This window comes from Pipistrellus hanaki (assembly GCF_964339955.1).
Source record: "Pipistrellus hanaki genome assembly, chromosome: 2".
NCBI classification, from domain to species: Eukaryota; Metazoa; Chordata; class Mammalia; order Chiroptera; family Vespertilionidae; genus Pipistrellus; species Pipistrellus hanaki.
The window spans coordinates 60,292,819-60,307,239 of record NC_140504.1 but is presented as its reverse complement, the minus strand read 5'-3'; the positions used below and the strand labels follow the sequence as shown (position 1 = coordinate 60,307,239).

Genomic DNA, 14,421 nt, shown 5'->3' with positions numbered 1-14,421 from the left:
AGATCAATCTATGACCTCAAGAAGAATATTGTTGGGGAAGAACTAGGGGCAAGGGAATATTAATAACATTAATATGTAGCAATACCAACAATGATACTGAGTGATGACCATGTGCTGGTCATTGTATAAAGCACTTTATATACTCCTTTTTTTTTTTTTTTTGAATTCTTACAGTATCCCAGCAAGGTAGTTATAATTTTCCTATTTACAGATGAGGAAAGTGAGGCCTGATGAAATTGAACTTGTTGAATCAGCACCATCTGATTAGAACTCATACCTTGAAAAGATAAAATAATACACTGATCTGTATAGGATGAATTCTAAGAAGTTCTTTCTAAAAGATCGTCTCACTATATTTTTTCAAAAATAGTTTTAAAATTTTCTTTAATTTTTTTCTTTATTTTCTTTGTTTTGGGGGTTAGGGGTAAAGGGAAGAAGAGAAATGAGATACAAGGCTACCTTGGAGGGAGTATGGAGGTTGGGGAGCACTGCTAGCAGCAGAGGGTGTCCAGGAAGTACATGATCTGGGTGCATTTCTTTTTATATTTCAGAATGCCCATCCTTACCACACATATTTGCTCCTGCCCTATCTAATGTGGGGTCATTGGTACAGAAATAGAAACCCCAAGGATTTGGTTCTTTTGCTTTGTTCTTCAATTACTTCTGAAATATCATCTACTTTTTATTTTTATAAATCTGTTTTAGGGGTCAGGCTTGTGGTGTAATAGCTAGAAAACGTAAATTGAAGTGCAATTTGCCTTTCATGTCTTGAGAAAGTTTTGCCACTTCTCAGTTTCAGTTTTCTTATGGCAAAGTGAATGTTTTAAGCCCTAATAGCATTTCTAACCCTGCTAAACTCCCTGCTCCTTTTGATGACAATAAAACCTTGTGCTTTTCTATAAATTCTACCACTCTTCCTGTGTAGAACCTCTAGTTCATAGAAATCAACGTATAGCACCACTAGTCAGAATGAATTTGTAGAGCTTACCTCTCTCTGAGAGGAAGTTTTTCTTTAGATTCTGTTTCCAAATACAAATCATTGTAAAACATTCAATTCTACGTAGTCCTACATCAGATATCCCAATATTTCTTTCTGGCAGGTTTGCTCACCCCTAAACACACATATTGAAATATCTTAGGCTCCTTCAAGCTCTAAGATGCAATGATTATGATTTTAGGATGCTGACATTTGCTTTGTTGATACTTAAAGCAGAGCTTTTTAACTTCAAACAATAATGAGCAGGTTCCTATAACAATTGCACTAACATAAGTGATGGACCTAACAGCCCTTTACAATTATTTTCACACTTGACAGTCAAAGCTTATGAGGTTGGCCAAATGACCTTTGCAAAACTGAATTCTATAGTTGATTACATCCTATAGGGACAAGTACTGTGTTATCTATCTACTTTTAAAATTGGTTGGCTCTTCCTTTGAGTATCTGTGAATTTTGCAGCCAGCCACAAACTTTAACATCTCCAGTAACTTTCATCATTAGCCTCCACTCTGTCAGGGTTCCTGTGTCTCACCCTTCTGACCTTGCCCACTGAGTTTACTCTCACTGATGTAAGCACACACGCTTTTTGTAGTTACATTCGTTACAGTGCTTATTAGAATTATCATCATTCCTACTGCACCTTCGGTCAACCAAATTAAATGTGTTTATGCAATTTGTTGTCATTTTAATTTTTCGGGTAGGATTTCTTCATCCTGAGGATAATTTTATTTTGTCTAATCAATAGATAGCCCATTACTCTGGAAAAATTGGTAGAATATAGTTCACCGGGGCAAAATCTTAAGTCTAGAGAGGTTTTAGATAAGCCTGGACAGTGGCATTTCACTGACTTTGAATCCACAGTTTCAAAATTTATTAGTTAACTTAGTCTTTCAATCTATTGTAGCAATAAGCATAAAATATGCATCGTTTATATTTATGTGTGTACTGAATTTAATAAATTAGTCAAAAGTAAAGGTATTTTAAAGAAATGTTCAGGCTATTCTACATTGGCTAATTCTCTTTCATCTATAGCTTAAGATATTCTTTTTGCTTGTAGTTTAAACTTAAAAAAAGAAAAGAAAATAGAGTACGGAGAGTACATAGACTGTGAATGGTAATGTCGTTCATTCACTGTGACAGTCCCTATATTCCTTAGCTTTGCTTGTCTCTATGGTCAGGCTGTGCATAAATAAATAAATCCACAATAGTTTAAGTCTAGGAATTTTTTTTGGACTAAACTCTGAAAACATAGTTTAAATAGAGTTGAAAGGTTGGCATCTCGGCGGTGCTTCATATTATAAGGCTTATCATGCCACCTTATAAAAGATATATTCATTTATTTTCATGTTCAGTCAGAGGTGTAGGTCTCAGGTCTGGGAATGGATTGCAGATCATTCTTTCCTGGTTATTTTTGGCTGCAAGTATATTGATCATTTTATCATTTTCTTGTTTTAAACTGCTTTAAACACAGCACAAATGTTATTCTCATCATGCCAGAAATGGGTTTGGAATTGATTTTGAGTTTCCATCAATTTTACTCTATGCTCTCTGTGAGAAGTTTTTCAGTAGGTTAAATTCAAAAGGATAGTTTTGTTTAAAATATGTCAGAATGCAACATTTAGAGATCCTTTGCTGGACAAGAAAATTCACATTTTCTGCTTTACAAAAGAATGAAAAAAATCATTGAATTTATTACCATCGACTTTATTGAAATTAGTGAGGAGTCATCCATACGAGTGCAATGTCAAGGGCTTCCTCCCTCTTTTTCTTCATGCAAGTGTTTGACAAAGGCATGTATCTTCTGAGAAGCCGGCCTGATTGGTCCAGGTTGGCACTGTTTCAGTGTTTGGCCTACGGCGGCTGCTTAGGAATAATTTTGTCTCATCCTCTCTCTCTATTTTCCTGGACCGTATCAGACTCAGACACGTGGTATGCAAAGGAAATCCAAGTCCTTTAAAAATGCTATTTCTTTTCGTACTAAAGCCAACCCAGTTCTACTTTGGCCAAATGATCTTATCAAGATTTAATAAGAGATATTCAGTAATATCTCCAATCTGTGAGAAGACACAGAACCAAGGAAGATAATTTATTACATACAGTATACATATATTTTCCCTTCTGAAACAAGGGAGAGACCCAATCAAACGTATTATCTCGGTACTGAGAATAATATAATACTGACACAAATTTCATGGCAGTTATTCATTTCAATTAATTAAAAAAAGAAACAAGCACTTCTTTCCACATTAAACCAGATACTGCAGATCTATTTTCACTTACTGCTGAAAATATTTTGGCTTCCTAAAGGCACCTTACTAACACGGCTGCTTTGCCCTCCTCTGCACTGTCACAATTCAGAACCCGTAACATTTCAGCCAGGTCTGCAGACTAATTGGATGAAACAATTGCATTGCAGGATTAAGATTCCTCTGCAGGATCAAATGAGAGGAGATCCGCACAGTTCAGAGAGCCTGAAAGATTTTCAATGAACACAACCAAACTATTATATGTTCTGAGCATTTTTTACATTCCCGGTAATAATCACTTTTATAATAGGTACGAGGACTAAACTTCATACTTAAGAATATCAACAAACAGGGAGAAATTTAGGTTTATAAACTTCATTTTCCACCCTGTCTTTACTTCTCCCCTGCCCTCTTTTGTGTCTTAGGACAAATGCTTCATCTCTTTTGAAAAGTGCCAGGAAATCTCTTCTTCAGCTGCCTGGATTTTATAAGTGTAGTTGAACACACCTTAAAGCAGAGAGCCCCACAAACCAGAGTGGGACGATAATTTAAACACCGACTTAGGGGTAAGAGCTCCATCTACTGAATCAGTTAGATCATTGTTTGCACCCTATAGTTATCCCATTCACTACTTTCGCCTCTCAGAGGCTTTGGAGAGAACAGAAAAGTTACAGACCAAAACCACCGGGCTTTGAGTCTGATGCCACTGGATATTTCCCAGATAGCCTGAGCCCCTTTCCTTTGCCCTTCCCAGTCTCCAAAGTTTTCCATGTCTCAATAAAAAAAGAAAAATGGGATGCTTTGCTATGTAAACCATCCTTGGAAAGAGGTAGAAAGCCATTGGTTATTGAAGGAAAAAGCCTAGATAGCTGAAGGGAAAAGTGACAGAAAGAAAACCACTCCACCTGCCCAGTTGAGCAGCCCAGGTAAGAAGCAAAGAGGAGCCAGCCGACTTACTCTGCCTGCCTGCATCACCGCTGCGGATGTCTGCAGCCACCCAGGACCAGCGCTCCGGGCTCTCCCGCGTTGCACAGTCTAGTTGTGGCATTGGGAATTTGCTGTGGCTTCGCAAGATTATGGGGATATGCTTTAGCAAGCCAAAAAAAGTCACAAACAAAATTCAGAAAAAGAAAAAAAAAAGTAGGAAAACAGCTGATCTTATTGGAGAAGCTATTGGCATTTTCCTTCATATGCCACAGTTTTCTTTGGTATTTCCTGATTCTGCGATCAGAAAAGTGATCATATCATGTTTATTACTGTTGTTTTTTCAGGGTAGCTGGTGGTGAGGGTGGTACAGGGAGTGAGAGCAAACAGTCAGACCAGGGAGTAGCAAGGTAAAAATTACTTCTCCCACTTGTTTGAAAGCTTTCCAGATTGTGAGGCTAGAAAGTTTTTCTTCAGAATACTGAAGGCATATAGAGATCACATACAAGAAAAAAATGGTCATAGTCGTTCTAGATTGGAAAAGTAAAATACTTTTTTTTTTTTTAACACAGTAACAGATATGGAACAAAGCAAACTGTTCTGAATAAACTTAAGATGTTAATATAGCTGCATAATATTCAGGAGTGTATAAGACTTATACAAATATTTTATAAATTAAGATAAATTATTAGAATATAAATAGCTATTAATAAGTATATGCTTATGTTAAATAATCAGATGGAGGCAACAGTTGGCTTTTTATATTATGAAAAATAAAAATATAGTAAATTAATAAAAATTTGCATTAATGCTAATCAATCCTCTTTTATGCAATAATAGAATTAATATAAATGTAAAGTGGATTTGTTTCTCTGTGTGTATGCATGTATATCTGTACCAAGTATTAATGAATTACTCCAAAAGATGGTATGTTGCATAGAGATAAAAACTGAATTATTTTAAACTGGGCACTCAAAATATCAGCATTAACTTGGCAGATTTCTTTCCTTTTATAAAAAAATGCATTTAATTTTCAGGTTCTGTTTTAAAGCATGAGAAAGACAAATTAGAAAAGCATTTCATATCAATATGTATTTTGTAAAAAAATAATTTGCATTTACTAGAATATTTAGTTCTTGAAAAATAGCTAATTGGATTTTCTTCAAGCTTTTGCAAGACAAGTTCAGTTCTGAATCAAAAATAACTGAGAAATTTCACCTCAAAATGAAAATATTCTTGGATAGTGTTAAAGGCCTGAAAAATGATATCTCCATCATAACTATAATAAACAGCTAATGAACAAATCTATTCTGGCAAGAAGCAATAAGAATTGCAAAGCTTGGGAGGGTCATCGCAGACCTGAGAAAGGTAACCAAGTGAGGAAACATCAGATGGAGTTAATGGAGATAAAGCATTCTGAAAAATGGAAAGTGTTAACAATCACTGACAAGAAAAAATATACTTCAACAGTGATGACAACAACAAAACAAAACAACTAGAAATATCTAGCTCCAGAAGCAAAGTCTGACTACTTGTTAAGCAAGAGAGAATCTACTTCTTTGTCATTCCCTTTGGAAGCTTGGCTTAAAAAAGAAGAAAAAAAAAAGTTGCACAAAAGATACATGTGTTTCTTTTCTGGTATTATTACGGGCCCACCTAGATTTAGCTTTCGATTGTAGATGAGATCAGGCATGTTCAGACTAGCACATCTTTGCTCTCTGTAAGCACAGAACTGCTATCATGTCACTGGCAAATTCTCATATCCCCAAATTTATGCACAATAGATGCCCTTAAAAATCTGCAAATTTTCTACCTCACTCAAATACCTCCTTGAGTTATTTTTTAAAAAAAGCGTACTCTGTTAGTATTAAGCCGAAAAGTTAAGACAGGCGACTCCTATAAGGAAGGAAAGTTGATTAGTACTTACCCTAAAGATAAAGTGCAAGCCTTAATGAGGGAATCTACTCTTGCTCTATGATTTTTAGGAGGGAGTCCAGGTCTACACTCAGCTTTCGCCCTTTTCCCTTCTGGAAAACTGAGAAGACTCACTGAAGGTGGCTCTGAGCAAGATCATACAAATCAACAGCCTTACCTGTGGCCATTCAGAAGACTGCACTTCGGTGTGTGTTTAAAACTATGAATAAAGTCAGAGACAGCGCATGCTCAGCAGGCAATTTAAAAATATTTATAACATTGTTGTTTCAAAAACAAATTTCCTCAAACAAAGCAAAACTCACATTTCTGATCCATGCCAAGTTTAACATTCTGAGACAAAGCTGTTTTGGAGTTTTCCGCTGGGGAAAAAAAGGCTTCTAAAATTTTTTGTTGAACGAGAAATAGTTCTCCCTTCCCTTTTGGGTACTCTTAAAGGGGTGGAATAGATTTTCCTCCAAGTTTTCAACAAAATTCACCGCCCAGTTAAGATAAGGCATTAGAAACTTAAGGTCTGAAAGAAAGAAATTTAGAGAAAGTAACAAGGAACTAAAAACTATGGGTTTTAAAGAATGTAATGGTCATCTGAATCTTCAAGGCAGACTTACTTTTTTATTATACAAAAAAAAAAAAAAAATCCTGATACAAACAGGATATATTATGTACATATAAAAAGTTATGTAGCAATAAGAATAATATATAGACACACATTTGCATACCTAGGGAAGTTACGTTTTTCTTTTGCTAATTAAAATCTGAATCTCTTCAAAACTGAAAAAGAAATACATAAAAAAATCGAGGAGAAACCCCATAATCATGTCAGTAGAATTCCCCTGCTTTTCCATAGCAAGCATGAAGAGGAAGGCATACCAACTGGTTAAATCTCGTGTTATGTAAAATTTAAAAATGACTAAATATGGCTTTTAAAGTGTTAATTGCAGCAGGAATGCCTGGTACCCTTGGCTGGGAATTTCTTTCTCCTCCTTGAGTTCCCCTAAAGTATTCCATTTTACCATCTATCACCACTCCAAACCCTGCATGCCCCACAGATCTCACAGATCTTATTTAAATCTCTCACTTAATTCTTAAGTCTCTGACTGACCTTCAGCCCCTGCTCTACTTTCCAGGGGTGCTCGGCCGGCCTCAGCAGAGCTCCCCGGACACATCTCTCAGTATCTCTGATGCTTTCAAGCTCAGCAGAGGGTGTAAAAAAAAAAAAAATCAATGATTAAAAAAAAGTTTATTAAAGTGAAACTAGGAGTGCTGATTTGAAGAAGTTGCTTCTACTTTTATTTCCCTCACAACTCAGCACAGGTGTTTCCTAACTTATACCGCTGTGCATGCTGACAGGGGGAGGGTTCTATCCAGGTGAGGGAGTGGGCCAGGGGCCAGATTAGCAAGCATTTAGGATTTCCAGCCTCATGTGTTAATGGATGTGTTTAAAAATCAACCCCCCAAAAAAGCCTAGAATGAGGTTTCTTTTGGCAAATGATGAAGCCAGTATACTGAAATAATTAAAGCTTTGTCCTCAAATAAAGCATCGGATCAACAGAACAAAAACAAAGATAAAAATTGCACACCCATATGCATACGCATACATATACTCTCACACACAGATACACAAAACTAGCGGGTGAGGGGGAGAAGGAAATTAAATAAAAGAAAACAAACAGAGTCCAAACAGGCCATTCTCCGAAAAGGAATCTAAATAAAAAGTCATATGATATCTGATAGTGCAGGACACGTCGCCAAGAACTGGAGCGGATTGCCTACAGGAAGAAAGGGCCAGTGTATTCCAGCTCAAAGAGCTTTTCTTTCCTCCTCCTCTATTTTTTTTCCCTTTTCTCCTCGACTGTGAATGTGTTACTCTCAGGTCAGATCCACGAGGAATCCCAGAATGACAGCTATCACCTTTCACTGTCCTCCTGGCGGCACAGCCAGCTGATAGGAGCTGACTGAGTTGGGATCAAGAGGGGCTGATGCAGGTTCCTGGAGCAGCCTTTTACCACAACCCTCTGCCCTTTCAAAGACACTCCTTGGTTACATCAAAAATAGACGCCCCCCCCCCCCCAAAAAAAAAAAGCAAAAGCAAAAAACAACACAAAAAACCAAAAATGCATGCATAACGGCCCACAGCAACAAAAGAGTTCAGGGGGGGTGGGGGGGAGGGAAATCAGAAACAAGCCAATAGGAGGGGAAAAAGCTCTTGCTTTCAATATCAAACTTTTTAAAGACTGAGTTTCTTTTTTATTATTTTGGTGACTTTCTCTTTAAATATCCTTTTCTACTCCAGCATTATTAAAAGCATTCAGAATCTCTACAAAAGTATAGAAAAGTCTGAAGGCAATACAAAATTTTTTCTGAAGAAAACACCATAGCAAGAAGTGAGCTATCCTAGAAATTTTTGGATTTGCTAAAAGTTCCCCTAATTCTAATGTCTTTCAGTGAGTTCAAGTGCAAACACTGGCCACCTAACTCTTGTTTTTTTTGTTTCTTTTTCTCTGAAGGATCATTACTGAGGCAACACATACATAGTACGGTTTTCCCCAAAAAAAACTAGTTATCAAGTTACAGTTACTGCAAACGTAAGGTGCTCACACCTCGCAGCAAGTAGGGTTTTACTGACTAGACATCACACTTTGCCTTGATATGAATCATACACTCTTAAGAAGCAATTATATAAATGCATTCTAAAAAATATGGGGAACATGTATATATCTCAATTTTCACTACGGTTTCCATTCCCAAGGACAGAAATATATTTTCAGTGAGTAAAAACAAAGAGTTTCTGAATCTTGAAATCACTGTTGCTAGTTCCTAAAACAGTTATCTGTGGCTAGGTACTGCACATCACATATTAGAATTTTTTTGGTGCTTATAAATTTACCCTTTCTTCAGTTTTGTATCTATTACGTACCTCAAAACTATTGCTAAATGACAATCGAAATATAAATGAATTAGGAGAACTTTTAGAAAGAAAACCTTTTCTTGGGTATATAATTCAAAAATATTAGTATAAAGATATAAATGTACAGCAGATAGAAAAGATGGGATTGTTTGCTATATTTTGCACATACAGTTCATACACTGATTATTTTTTCTTTTGTTGGAGCATTAATTTGAAAATGATAAGCACTCTGGAATGTTTGCTACAAACACAAATTCACGGCAAAAATACACATACAGAGGCAAAATATCGGATGGAGAATACAAAGCTCCCTGGCCAGAATCACTGGGAAATCTCAGTTGAACTAATGGATCATGGATGGGGCAGTAACCACTCTGGGGGTTTTGTCACTTAGGTAATTAGATAGAAACAAAAATAAAATACAAGTATCGACTCACTTCGTACCTTTCTGAATAACTGACAAGTGACACAAGCGGTACCTTTTAAACATATGAATGCAAAAACTTGTGAGACCGAATGAACTACTGTACCCCATTGGTATTCTGGGAACCCCAAATCCACAATTAACTTTTGCCCAAGTGGCAAAAGTAGACTTTCTCAACATTAAATGGATCACTCGGTGGACTCTCCATCTGTCCTCCACGGGATTTGGGGACCCAGAAAAGGGAAAGAGAGGGTCTGAGGAGATGCATCCTGAACAACTTTCATTGTGAGTAGAAAAACACAGCACAGAGTGAGCATAGGACAGTGGGGTTCAGAAAGATGAGAAGTGGAGAAAAGAGCAACATACCCAACTTAATTAGTCTATTTCCTTTTTATTTTTTACGTGTATATATATTGAGGTGATGGGGAGAAAAGATAACTGGGTTTCTTTTGAATGTCTTTGTGTCTTTATAGAGTGACTGTTCTGTTCCCGTCTCTTTCTTTTTAGGCAAAAAAACTAATAAAAATAGAAAAACATATATCAGACATTAAGCTGACTCCCCCCACCCCCCTTCCCTTTGTAAAGAACTCTTTGTTCTCTAGTGAAAATGCTGAAAAATCCCCGGGCAGCTACTCCCTGAAACAAGTGCAAAACACTTAGAGGCTTTTGGGCTGGCTGGGAGCCAGGAACCCTCCCGCTGTCTGGTTAGAAGAGGAAAAAAAGAAGAGAGAGGGAGCGGGAGAGAGGGGAAGAGAAATAGGGGGGGGGAGAGGGAGAGAGAAGGGGGGGAGGGAGGGAGGGAGAGAGGGGGGGGGAGAGAGAGAGAGAGAGAGAGAGAGAGAGAGAGAGAGAGAGAGAGAGAGAGAGAGAGATGAATTGGAGCTTCCTTTAATAGACATAGGAAGCAGCTTTTTTTTTTTTTCTTTTTCTTTTTTTCAAAACTGGCGGTCAAGCGTTAAGTAACTCCCGTCTAAATCCACCTGCTAGAAATGAACTTGGGTAACCCCCCAGGGGTGCACAAAGACAGGGAAGACAGGAACCCACTCCATACTCTTCCACCTCCGCTGTACTGCTACCATTCTTTCTGCTCCCATACACAAATGCCCACAGATCTCATACCACCCTCGTTGCCCCCCAACAACAAACACAGCAAAATACATGCTCCCTCGTTCTCCTAAAAAAAAAAAAAAAAAAAAAAAAAAAAAAGCTTTTCCATCTTGGTTGCGACACAGTGATAAGGGGTAGCGAACATCTCATACCTGGTGTGAATGCTAATCAGTCAGGAGTTCTCCTTTTCCCAAGACAGGGAACTGTTTCCTTCCAAATTTATTAGAACCTCCTCCACTGCCTCTTTGAAAAACCTTCTTTGTCACCCTCTCCCAAGTCCCGATACTTCTTTAAAAAAAAAATGGCTTCGGAGCTCCTTCTATTCTTGATATTGATTCTCTCTCTCCCCCCACCCCTCCTCCTCTCTCCTGTCTGTGTCTCTTCTGAGTGGTCTATTGATAAGTCCCTGGAGGCACTGGGTCAGCCTGCCCGTAGGAAACCAGACACAATGCACAAATCTCCGAGTGCCATTCTGCCATCAGCAAGCAGACCACGTTTAGGAGAGAGAGAGAGAGAGAGAGAGAGAGAGAGAGAGAGAGAGAGAGAGAGAGAGAGAGAGAGAGAGAGAGAGAGGAAAAAAACACAGTAGAGCAAGAGACAGAGAGAGAGAGAGAGAGAGAGAGAGAGAGAGAGAGAGAGAGAGAGAAAGAGAGACCAAATGAGGGAGGGAGAGACGGAGAGAGAGGAGGGGGGAGAGGGGGGAAGAGAGAGAGAGACACACACACGGAGGGAGAGAGAGTATGAGAAAAGACTGATTGGAACAGGAGGGAGGGAGAGAGAAAGGGAGAGGGAGAGAGAGAGTGCGAGAGGGAGAGCGACACTGCCAGTCAGGTTAATCATCCCCACTTTAATTAGCTGTTCGGCTTAGACATAAAACAATTGAATTTGAATGATCTGTCAGCAGGCTCGGCTGAACCAAAGGGGAAAAGCGAATATTACAAAAAGACTGTTGGTGTGTTCTGATAAGCAATACTGCTCGTACTGACAAATCCTCAAAGGGGGAACTATTAAAACTTACAACTAAACAAAAAGTGCAAACACAAATGGCACTAGATAGAGGTCTTTTTTAAAAAATGGAGTGAGTGTTCTCCCCTCGTTTTATGAACGGTGGATATTTACGCGCAGGTGCCCACAAATTAGGGTCTGTGTGCAATGTGTGAAAGTTTATTAAGGATCGTCTAGGAGTGCAGCAGACAGATGCTGCAGAGAACAAGACAGGTACAGCCGGCTGCTGAGCCTAGATCTTGGAGGGAGATGGATGCTGGAAGAAGCAGCACCGTGGCAAGAGAGCAGCTCAGACAAAGTCAGTGGGCAGACAGGCAGGCAGATTTTAGGCACAGCACAATCTCCTCTAAAAAGGCAAAAGTTCTGATGCAATAATAGGTGCAAAACAATCCATCCAGTCTCCTCTCCCGGGAGCACTCCAAGGTACAGTTAAAATGGATTAATCTTTGTGACAAACAGAGCTGGCAAGGCAGGCAATGGCAGACACTGAAGGCGATTCACAGACCCAGAGGATACCGGAGCCAGGCAAAGCCACAGAGATCCATCTCTCTGACGACCTAATGTGGCAGATAAGGAAACTGAGGCCCAGAGACTGGGGCTCATAAATCATGAAGGCAATAGCAGTGCCAACGACACTGGAACCCAGCTCCAGCAGCCCACAAGGCAGAGCTCTTCCCCGAACACCAGCTAATCTGCAGCTCTCTAAAGATTCTGGCCCAACAGGTATGAAAATCACCCTTGTGAATAACACGATTCCTCCATCTATACAGCTGGTGCACAAACCTCCAATTTTTAAACATGTGTAAGTAGCAATATTTTTGTCCATTATGAATTCTAGGAATGCATAATTTCTTCTCAGAGAAAAGCAAAACATTATAACCTTGTAGAGGCCCCGTCTCAGTGAGGTGTAGCTGAGACAGATTTTAGGCATGGCACTCCAGGCTGGCAAAGGCCAGCGCATCAATCTGCAAAGACCTCTTCCAGCATCTGCAATTCTCTCTGTGAATATGTGCTATCTGTCACCATGTAAAGAGATGTGGTGCTCTCACACAACTCATTTTTAAAATATAGGCACACTGTGGGTGAAAGAGATTGAGTTTTTCAGCTTACAGTGTCATTTGAAATCACGGCTGAGATGTTCTACCTGAAAGATAAGCTATGGGTGACTTTTCCGATATATTTCAATTGAAATGAGCTACTAAAATAGAAAGGGGAAACCGTAGTATCTGCCCACGTATTTGATGGTATCTCTTTTTGGGACACATATAATCATATTCAGGAAGGATTTCCCTCTTGACAACAGATAAATGAAGGTAATTTCTTTAAGGGGGAAAGAGGTGCTTATGAAGAGAACAGTGCCATCAGATGTTACTGGAGAGATTAAGTCTCTCGTCCTAGAACAAAAATCACAGAGCATAGAAAAGCGAAAACTATCTCTCAGTCATGCTTCAGCAATGATGCTGCTACTTAGGGTGAGAGAATAAAACTGAAAAAATTTCAGACACCTGGGAGCCTACTTACAGGCAAGTAATCTGAGAGAAGTCATAGCCAGAGTAATTTAGTTTATTTGCACACCAACCTCTTTAAGCATGGCTCTTGCAGCAGGTCTAAAACACGTGCTCCACAGTTTGGAGGCAGCAGTGGTCAGTGATTTTGACACTGGTGGGTCCTCCTGCAGGTCTCAGAGCACCTGACAGGCAAGAGCCCAGGGCAGAGCAGTGAAATGCCTGCTAATGCATGCGGGGTGAAAGGGGTGAACGGAGGGAACAGGGAATGCGCTTTGGGGTCAGATAATTATAACATTGCCTAAGTTGCAGACACTCTCAGAGACTCAGTTTCCCTATTTGTGAAAGGTGATACAATTGATTGCATAAGGTTGCTTTCAGGATGACATGTGCTAACATATAAAGTCCATGGCTGATCATTACATGGTGATTACTATTGAGGAAGGCTTGACTTGAGGTTGGAAATCTGCAGAGCTGCATACTATGGATGTGCTGAGTGTGTTCTAATCAAAGCAGCAGGTACAAGGCATGAACGCACATAGCAAAGCAGAGATGTCATATATGAACTTTTATTAGAAAGAGCTGGCAATATCTCTATAAAGGTTAGAACCTCAAAGTTCCAGCATATAAACTCAAGGATCATCTCAGGCTGTGTAATCCCTTGTTCCCAGACTTTGGGATATTTTCTGGCTCATAATGATAACAATAATCAACATATCAGTGAGCACTTGATTTGTGTTAAGCACTCCACTTAGTATTTTCCAAACTGTCATTGTACTTCAGTGTTACAACAACCCTATCGATTTGATGCTACAAATCCCCATTTCCTGGAAAAGAAAATCAAGGCATAGAAGGGTTAAGTAACTCGATTAAAAGCACACAATTAGTAAGTGTGGAGCTGGAGATAAAATCCAGTTGACTAACTTCAAAGCCCTCATCCTCAGCCATGATGCTGGGCTGACACACTGTAGATATTGGTAAATATGAATTGAATAAATGAGCAAATGCATACAATACCAGTGTTTTGATTTCATGAAAAAATAAGTAAAAATCTGTGCACAATCTCTTGAGAGAACCCTGCGCTCGGATTGTACAAGCTGTTCCTCTTCTCTAGCTCACTTTGGGTGGCAGCCCTTCCCCAGAAGCTGTGCTGAGCCACGTCCCTGCGTGGTATTGAAATGGATGAGGTGAAGATCAGTGGCTATGACCACCCAGGGCATTGAAATATCTGAAGGCATTTTCAACACTTTGAGTGTAGTGTTAGCACATGGGTTATTAATTGGCTTAATTCCAGTTCAGATAATTACATCGTGTCTCTTTAATTTTTCCCTGACCATGCCATTCTTCACTTCCTGTCACAAATGTGCTCTTTA

At 39.1% G+C, this 14,421-nt stretch overlaps 1 protein-coding gene across 46 annotated transcripts in view; it reads right to left on the bottom strand.

The window, feature by feature from the left end:
• ZBTB20 (zinc finger and BTB domain containing 20) overlaps positions 1 to 14,421 on the bottom strand; it is an 818,830-nt gene that overhangs the window by 135,163 nt on the left and 669,246 nt on the right. For 2 of the 46 annotated variants that reach the window (XM_084873921.1, XM_084873933.1), the window contains exon 1: positions 6,260 to 6,319. The exons of 38 other annotated variants lie outside the window; for them this stretch is intronic. The gene's annotated coding sequence lies outside the window, so the exon portion shown is untranslated. Of the gene's footprint in view, positions 1 to 4,200; positions 4,642 to 6,094; positions 6,194 to 6,259; positions 6,320 to 6,404; positions 6,563 to 10,690; positions 11,166 to 14,421 lie in introns of those variants that run through there. 6 more of the 46 variants (XM_084873923.1, XM_084873953.1, XM_084873952.1 and 3 more) reach the window with 5 other exon arrangements.